The 8,507-nt window shown below is 38.2% G+C and overlaps 1 pseudogene; it reads right to left on the bottom strand.

The window, feature by feature from the left end:
• Nucleotides 1-5,670: 5,670 nt before the first annotated feature.
• LOC118851631 lies at nucleotides 5,671-6,167 on the bottom strand (annotated as a pseudogene).
• Between the last annotated feature and the right edge of the window lie 2,340 nt (nucleotides 6,168-8,507).

Here is an 8,507-nt window from a genome sequence, read left to right as displayed (position 1 = left end):
CAGTGGCAATGGTATCAGCAATCAAGGAGTAAAGCTCTTAGTGGATTGTTAATCCATTTTAGCATAATATTATTAAATGCACCCAGGAGGTTGGCATTCCCCCAAATTTCCTGCCAAGAGCAATGGAAATTCATTCATTGAAGGGAACTGAAAAGAGCACCACTGTATATATTAATTTAAACCAAAATCTCACATTGTTAAGACTGTCTTAGAAATGTTCAGTAGCAGATGTTATTCTGCTTTCTTTCTCTGTTTCCAAATATCTCCATTTCCAAATATTCTATGAGATATGGAAAGTTATTGAAGACCAAATCAAATTTACCTTCTTGAAAGCCTTATGTTTATTTGATATTAGCATACTTTCTTTTCTGTAAAAATGAGTAAATTTTTAGAAATATATCTTTTCAGTGATGTCATAAGGAGAATAGATTTCTCTTAATTTTAAAAAGAAATTGAATCTCAGAATTGGAAGGCATTTTAGAGAACATTAGTTTCCTCTATAGTATAGCTGATAAGTCTTTGATTATGGATCCCTAGTGAGAAGGAAATTATTACCCATCCTCTGGAGCTACCCATTCCATTTTCTGAGAGGTCTACTTGTTAGTATTTTTTCCTTTTAACAGAATCAAATCTGTCTCTTTGAAACTTCGACATATTACTCCTAGCTTTGCATTCTAAAACTAAACAAAACAAAGTGTATATATATATACAGATATATAATGTATATATATGTGTGTGTGTGTGTATACATACATATATATATACATGCATATATATATATATATATATATATATATATATATATATATATATATATATGCCTTTTCCATGCGAAAGCCCTTCACATACTTGAAAAGAGCTAGCATGTCTCTGCTATGTTTTCTCTCCTCTAGGATAAATATCTCACAGTTCATACAACCAAGGGTCACATGGAGTGACCTGGAATCATGCCACTATAATGGGCACTTTCATCTGGATGTTCTCAGTATATCAGTGTTCTTTCTAACCCATATTTTCCAGAACTGAATACAATATTCAGATGTGATCCCCATTAGATTATGGTGGATCTTATTCTCAATAAGATATCTTCTCAATACTTATTACCACAATAACTCTTCCCCTTTATATTGAATTTCTTCCTTTTGTTCCTCCCAAAATATGCTCTTCCAGAACCATATCATTATGATGAATTGTGTTCTCCCAAGTCTCTTTGATAGCTAAGAAGTCAAATTTTCCTTCTTGCATTAGAATCTCTAGTTCAGTTTTCTTATTGCCTTTACTTAATGTATTTGTAGATAGATGTCTGGGACTAGGGTTTTATTGGGGCTCCTTTCTTGGATTTTGTCTCTTATGAATTTCTTGGCATCTCTGTTGTTACTCTTCCAACACTGCAACTATTCCCCACGGTAACTAATGCCATCACAACGGAGGGGATTATATGAGGTTGCCAACAGTTTCCAAAACTGCCAACTTTGAGCAACCAAACAACATTCTTTATCTTCCCACCTTGGGACAACCCTTCCTGCGCAATATTTATCAAGAAACAAATCGACACTCTCCATAATTTCATCAGGCACGCAGAATACGCTGACTGCCTGCTCGCTGTATGGATGAGACCCAAATGTCCCAACCAAAATAACCACCCTGAAATTCTTTGGCTCTAGAGTCCACGTGAACAAAACCACAACTATGGGGAATAGCTTTACTGACATTCTTTAAGATGGCCTTTCCTTTCCATAGTTCTTGCCAAACTTCTACACAGAAGGACCCCTGAAAGCAAACGCCAAACCCTCACTTTCCTGATATATCCTTGAACAGCTGCAACCCCTTAAGTTTGGAGTGCAGCTGCCTTAAGTAGTGCCATTGCAAGATGCCACAAAAGCAGATACATAGAATTATAAACTTTTAATGGTTTACACGCAATAATCAGAACATGTAGTTATGTTAAGGCCACTAGCAAAATTACACAAATATTTTAAATGACCTTTCAGGGGTATATTTAATGCTTCTAATGGTAACTGCATATCCTTAAAATGATTTACCTTGTTCAGATTATATTATTTATTCACAGAGAAGTAAGACAATACACCAATACCCAGTTCAAATACTGTATGGGAAAGCTAGATGTTTAAGTTTTTGTATTCTGTTTTATGCTTTTCAAAGGAAGCTCCAAATGAAAAGCTAATTCCTGAAAGGCCTGAAGCAATTCCTGACATAAACTTCTTACTAGGGACATAGAAGGAAAATCTAAAAACAGTAATAGAGAATAGAACCTACCACAGACATCTGAGCCACACCATATAAAAAAGAGGGGAGCTACAGCAAATAGGAACAGCACATCTGATGGAATTAACTTAAAACATATTTTCTCTTCTAGTACTTTACAATTAAATTTGGGGGCACCTTTCTCTTATTTCCTATCAAAGAGTCAAATGAGTTGTTAATTCTATGTGATTTTAAATGTACTTGCCTTTTTTAATTTAAGGAAGGTTAGGAGGTTGGGCATTTTCCCTTTGATCTCTGATATTCTTTCAGTTCAGTCATTTATTGTTCTGAAATAAATAAACCTAAGAAAGACAAGACCAAGTAAAACCTATATGTCTTCCAGGAACTGCAATATGAGGCCATACTATTTTTCATGTGGCCCTTTCTTGACCGCCATCTCTCATTCTGTTGGTCTGTGTCATCATTGTTCCCTACTCTTTCAAGTAACCATGTTCATAATATATGGTCCCAAAATCTAATATTGTATGAATGAATGAGAAATGGTTATCATAATATTTATCCAGACAGATAAGTATATAATGAACAGCATGAATGAGTGGACTAGTAGAAAACTTGAGTACCACCTCAAACTAGACCAAGGATTGTACATTCATTAGGTGATTCAGTTGAGGAAGAGGGAGATTAAATGTGAAGTTGTGGATGGCAGCAACTGTTTCAGAATTACTACTGACTTTTAATCTGTTTTTCCAATCAACAATTTCCTCCTCCATTGTTTCCTCCTATTCCACCCAAGTTGATTGATATGATTTTGACTCCCAGATTGCTTTCCTTTCATATCCATCTTATCTTTCATCTCTCTAAGTCTGGAATTTCTGCTTTCCTCCCACTGGCATCTATCTCCTCCAATGCTAGTTTCATATATCTCACACAAACTGATATTCTTGCCCTCTGCCTAATTCAATAGCTAAGTGACACTCATAGCCATTCACTTCAGAGCCCTGTGCTTACCTGGGTAATTTGCACATGCCCAGCTGGGGCTGAAGTGCAGAGTAAGATCCATGCTTTCTATGATTACCATAGGGTCGTAGGCCTTCTAGTTCTCAGCTTTATCTCTATGGGTGGTGCTACTTCACTGTCAGGAGCTGTGTGGATCTTTCATTTAGAACTTAGCTCTGAGCTCCCAAACTACTGACTATGATAGTTTTACCTTTTCAGATGTACTATATGAGTATGACAGTTTTACCTTTTTGGATGTGCTATATTTCAATTAATAAATCAACAAGCATTTATTAAGGACATACTATGTGACTCTGGATTTCAATGAGTGCTAGTTATGTAGCCTTGGCATGATGGTATTTGCTTTCCTAGGTGCAAACAAACTTGTTTGGATACTGCATAATATTCATCATGGAATCTATAAACAATACATAACAATATATAAAGCATCCCCCAAGTAGTTTTGAGCCTGCTATTCTCCCGAAATTTGGAAACTCCTCCAAACTAGTATCAACCACAATCCAGGAGTTCTAAGAACAAACTCTGAATTATGTTTACAATGGCTATGCCCCCTAGTAAGGCAAAGACTTTATAAAAACAGATCCTATGACTCTTCCAGGAGGACTGGTGATCAGAGGCAGAGGCAGAAACTATCAGCTCAGCCCAGTGGAATACAGTATCTGATGTAAATTGGAATTCAAGAAGGTTACTATTTCCTAAGTCTTGGTCTCTGCCATCTTCTCTCTTTCAAGAGAACTCTAACCTCACCCATGATGAAGGAAGAGAATTGATTAAGTAGCCAGCTGCGTCTAGGAGAATCATTCTTCTGCCATAAGCATTGCATTCATGTTAGTGACCTTAAGATTGAGATTAATCTCTCTCTACCATGTTTATGTTACTTCTTCCTCTCACACACCACTTCAAAACCCCTAGATACGAGCAGCAGGGGCAGGGGAGGAGAGACAGTGAGGATACAACCTCACTATCCCTAAAGTAACTGGTTAATTATCCTGGTTTTCCCTCTAGCTGCCATTAGATTCAGCTCTCTCCTAGAACTGGGTTCAGCTTTTTTTCTTTTCTTTTTTTTTCAAATGTGAGGTATCTACTCCAGCTATTAATCAACTTGGAGAAATCATGAAATAGGCTTTCATCTTTCTACCAACTGTGTAGACAGAGATCTTAGGTGAAGACTAGAGATAAGAGCTTGCAGAAGTGGAACTGGAAGTGAAATGAGGGCAGATTGAATTCAGGGCTTGATTAATTTGAGATCATGAGTCTAGGTTTATATATTAGTATTAACTATTGTGTGATAATGATGCTGAAGAACTAAAGATCAGTCAACCTTTCTGTTGGCTGCTGATGTTGCATTTACATTTAACCTAATCTTTACCGAATGTATTAGCAGGGACAATAATATTTGAATTGAAACTCTCCTCACTTTTTTGGTTTTCCTTGTCATCTTTGACATTCAAAGCATGTATGTCTTCCACTTGCCTCCTGGTATAAGTGATCATAAATAGTGAAATGGTCACAGGGCGGACAGTAGCGTAGGTTGATAAAAAGGGGTAGAGGGTGCTGACAGTCTCATAGTTTTTGTATTATATACGCATCTTGAATTGGTTTTCTAAATTTGAGATGCATCTACTGACCAATGAATGAGTCAATGTAATCCCAGAAGAAATGTGTCATAGCAATAATCTCACTCTTAATAAAGCCAGAATCCATTAGAAAGTTGCAGTTAATGAAAGGATGGTTTATGAGTTTCCCTTGGAAAAGGATATATATATATATATATATATATATATATATATATATATATATATACACACACACACATATATAGACATATATATGTCTATATATGTGTATATATATGTATGTATATGTATGTAGACTGAGTCTTGATGGAAGCCAGGGAATTTAAGAAGCCAAGGTGAGGAGAACATTCTAGACATGAATAATGGCATGTGCAAAGGCAGTGAGATGGGTGAACAGTGTTGTGTATAGGAACAACTAACAAAGCAGGATGAGTGGATTATAGAGTTTATGGAGAAGATAAAAGTTTCAGAGGAATGGAAAAAATAGGAAAGAGCCAGTTTTTGAAGTGCTTTAAATGCCAAAAGAGAACTTTGTAGACCATAAATATTAAAGGCAATAAGGAACCATTGGTATTTATTGACTAGTGTGGTGACATGGTCATATTTATGTTTTAAGAAAATTTATTTAGTAGCTCTTTGGAGAATGGATTGGAGTGTGGAGAAATTTAAGGTAGAGAGATGAGAAAACCATTTCAATAGCCTGAGAAGCCTATTTTATTTAATTTTTTATTACTTATTTATTTATTTATTTATTTATCTATTTATTTATTTATTTTGCTGGGTGAGCTTTGTTGTGGGCATTTTTGGTTCGGCCTTGGGACTGCCTGCTCCAGCTGCTCTCCCGCTAGTCCTACTTCAGGCGCAGCCTCTCAAATAGGTACTTGCCCAGCCTGGACTAGGGGTCTGCCTGCATGTGGCACAAGCAGCTTCACCTCCTCACCCAGGTAGTGACTCTCTAGGAAGTTGCAGAGATGTGGATCCCCTTGGATCGAGCCCATGGCATGCAGCTTCAGGAGTCCTTGGTTCAGGCCCTTGTCCAGGATCAGGGTAGCCTGCATGACATCCAAGCTGTGGCCCCACTCATCTTGGGCAGGTTTCTACACAGCCCAGAGGAGGACACAACTCCCATGCTGGTTCTGGGGCCACATAAGGCGCCCTTGCATTTGTCTTTCGTCAGCTCACAGAAAAAAAACGTGACACCCTAGGCAGGGTGACATTGTCCAGGTCAAAATAGAAACCCAGGGACAGGTCGGAGTAGGAGGCCTGCAAGTACAGGTTGGCCAGGCAGTTGACAGCAGCCTTGGCCTCAGAGGAGAAGTTTTGGCAAATCTGGGAGCTAGAGCTCATAGCACTGATGGAGAAGGGAGGAGGTGGCTGGTCCTGGGGGCAGGGTGGGGCACGATAGTCTCAGAGGTAGGGGACAAATGGTCCTGGGGCTGGCAGGCTGCCAAAAGGTGAAGTTCAAAAGCAAGGGGAGCTGGAGGACCCCGGATCGATTCCGGCCAAATACTGTTGTAGCAAGAACCAGAGCAGGGCAATGTGGTGTCAGAAGGCTATTTTAGTAGTCCAAGAAAGAAGTGATAAAGGCTTGAAATAGACTCTTGGATATGTGAATGGAGAGAGAACAATATATTTAGGGGATATATTTTAAGATAGATTCCACAGCTGTTTGGAAATGTGGGGTGAATGAGAAATCAAGGATAACAATGAAATTGTGAATCACTGAGAACTGAAGGATGGCAATTTCTACAATATTAATAGGCAGTGAAGTGGCCTAGGACGCTGGCCTAAACTTAGAAAGACTCATGTTCCTGAGTTCAAATCTAGTCAATAATAAACAGTTTTAATAAGGAGATTCAGGTGATGGGATGATTTGGGGGGAAAAGTTAAAGAGTTTTATTTTGGATATATTGGTTTTAAGATGTTTACAAGGCATCTAGTTTGAAATGTCCAAAAAAGCAGTTGATAATGAGGTACTAGAGCCCAGGAGGGAGACAGACTAGAAATATTGGGAATCATCTATATGGTGATCATAATTGATGATATCAACAAGAGATAGAATAAAGGGAAAAGAGAAGAGGGGCAAGGGTAGACATCTCTGGATGCCCACATATTATGGACACGGTCTGATTGAAGAGCCAGGATGCAAGACTGAGAAGAAGTGGTAAGACATTTCAGAGGAGAACCAAGACAGAAAGGAATTATGCACAGTCAGAGCAGAGGGTATCCACAGATCAGTGATCAACAGTGTCAAATCCTCCAGTGAATTAAAGAAAGATCAAGATTTAAAAAAGACCAATAGATTTGGCAATTAAGAGATCAGCAACTTCAGTCAAAGGTAGACAGAAGGAATGGTCCTAAAATGGTATTGTGGAACATAAGTTACCAGGGTACATTATTAAAAGGCCAAAGGCTTGTCTGGTATACAACCACTTGGTGGACATAAACAAATTGCACCATTATTACCAGGGGAAAATGTGAAGTGACATAAAACATATCACCAGAGAGAAGTGGGATCAGGGCAAAAAAGGAAAATAATATTAGCCATTTAGTGAGAAGCAAGAGCTTGCTGGCTACAGTATCTTGGCGTACACATAAAGTCAAGGAATTTAAATTATAACAAAGTAGGATCATTAATTGAGAGGCACCTAAATGGCTGTCAAGTCTAACCCCTGCTCATTTTGCAAATGAGGAAACTGAACACCAGGGCCTCACACATATCACACATATTGTAAATGTCAGAAGTAAATTTTGAATCTAGGGCTTTGTACCATAGAATCAGTGTTCTTCCCTTGTACATTCTACATAAAGACCTCCAGCATGGTAAGTGCCTCCCTATGTAAGATTTTTGGAAAATCATGGATAAGAGCAGCAGGATGTGAAGCTGTGGCTGAATTGCTCTGTGGACTGTTGGAGAGATTAACCACCCATGTTGATGACATGGCTGTTACAAAAAATGTATACTGAACAGGACTCTCTGAGTGTATGGGCCACACTTTGCAACTGCCTTTCATTTTGGTCTTAGGATTTTGTTACTAATGGATCTCCCAAGTGAGGAAACTCCTTGTCAACACAGACTGGAAACTGTTCTCTGACTTCTAGTCTCCAAGAGCTGCTGAGGGTGTTGAGGCATTAAATGACTTGCCCAGGGTCACACAGGTATAGTTTGGCTCAGGACAGAACCCAAATCCAAATCTTTCTGTCTCTCTACTATGCCAAGTTTTCTCTCATTCTACCATAGGAGGAAGAAATAGACCCGTTTGTGATATGAAGTTATATTTCCATTTTTGTTCTTAGTGAACATCTGCTTAAAAATATAGGCTTTTTCTTACCTTTGTGTGTATCCATTGCTATGGTTACATCAAACATACTCTATTATAGGAATAAATCCTGTATCTTTTAACATGTGGCTGTTTTCTGCAAAAAAAGGTCCCTAAAGTCAAATCAGTCATCTTTTCACTAAATACGTTAATTCCTGCCAAAGTTAAGTTTCTTCCTCTCCCTTTTCTTTATATGTTTGGTAGTGTTCCCTTGGTTTAGGATCTTGCAATCTATTAGGAATAGTGGGATGTTTTGTGTACATTTAACTGCACATTTTCTACTTAATTACCCCTTTTGTTTTCTGAAGTTTTGCTTTAACTGCTTCCACATTCACAGTCTATAGCTACAGTCACAGTGGTTTTTCAG

This window comes from Trichosurus vulpecula, chromosome 5 (assembly GCF_011100635.1).
Source record: "Trichosurus vulpecula isolate mTriVul1 chromosome 5, mTriVul1.pri, whole genome shotgun sequence".
Taxonomy (NCBI): Eukaryota; Metazoa; Chordata; class Mammalia; order Diprotodontia; family Phalangeridae; genus Trichosurus; species Trichosurus vulpecula.
This window is presented reverse-complemented; position numbering and strand designations above follow the sequence as displayed.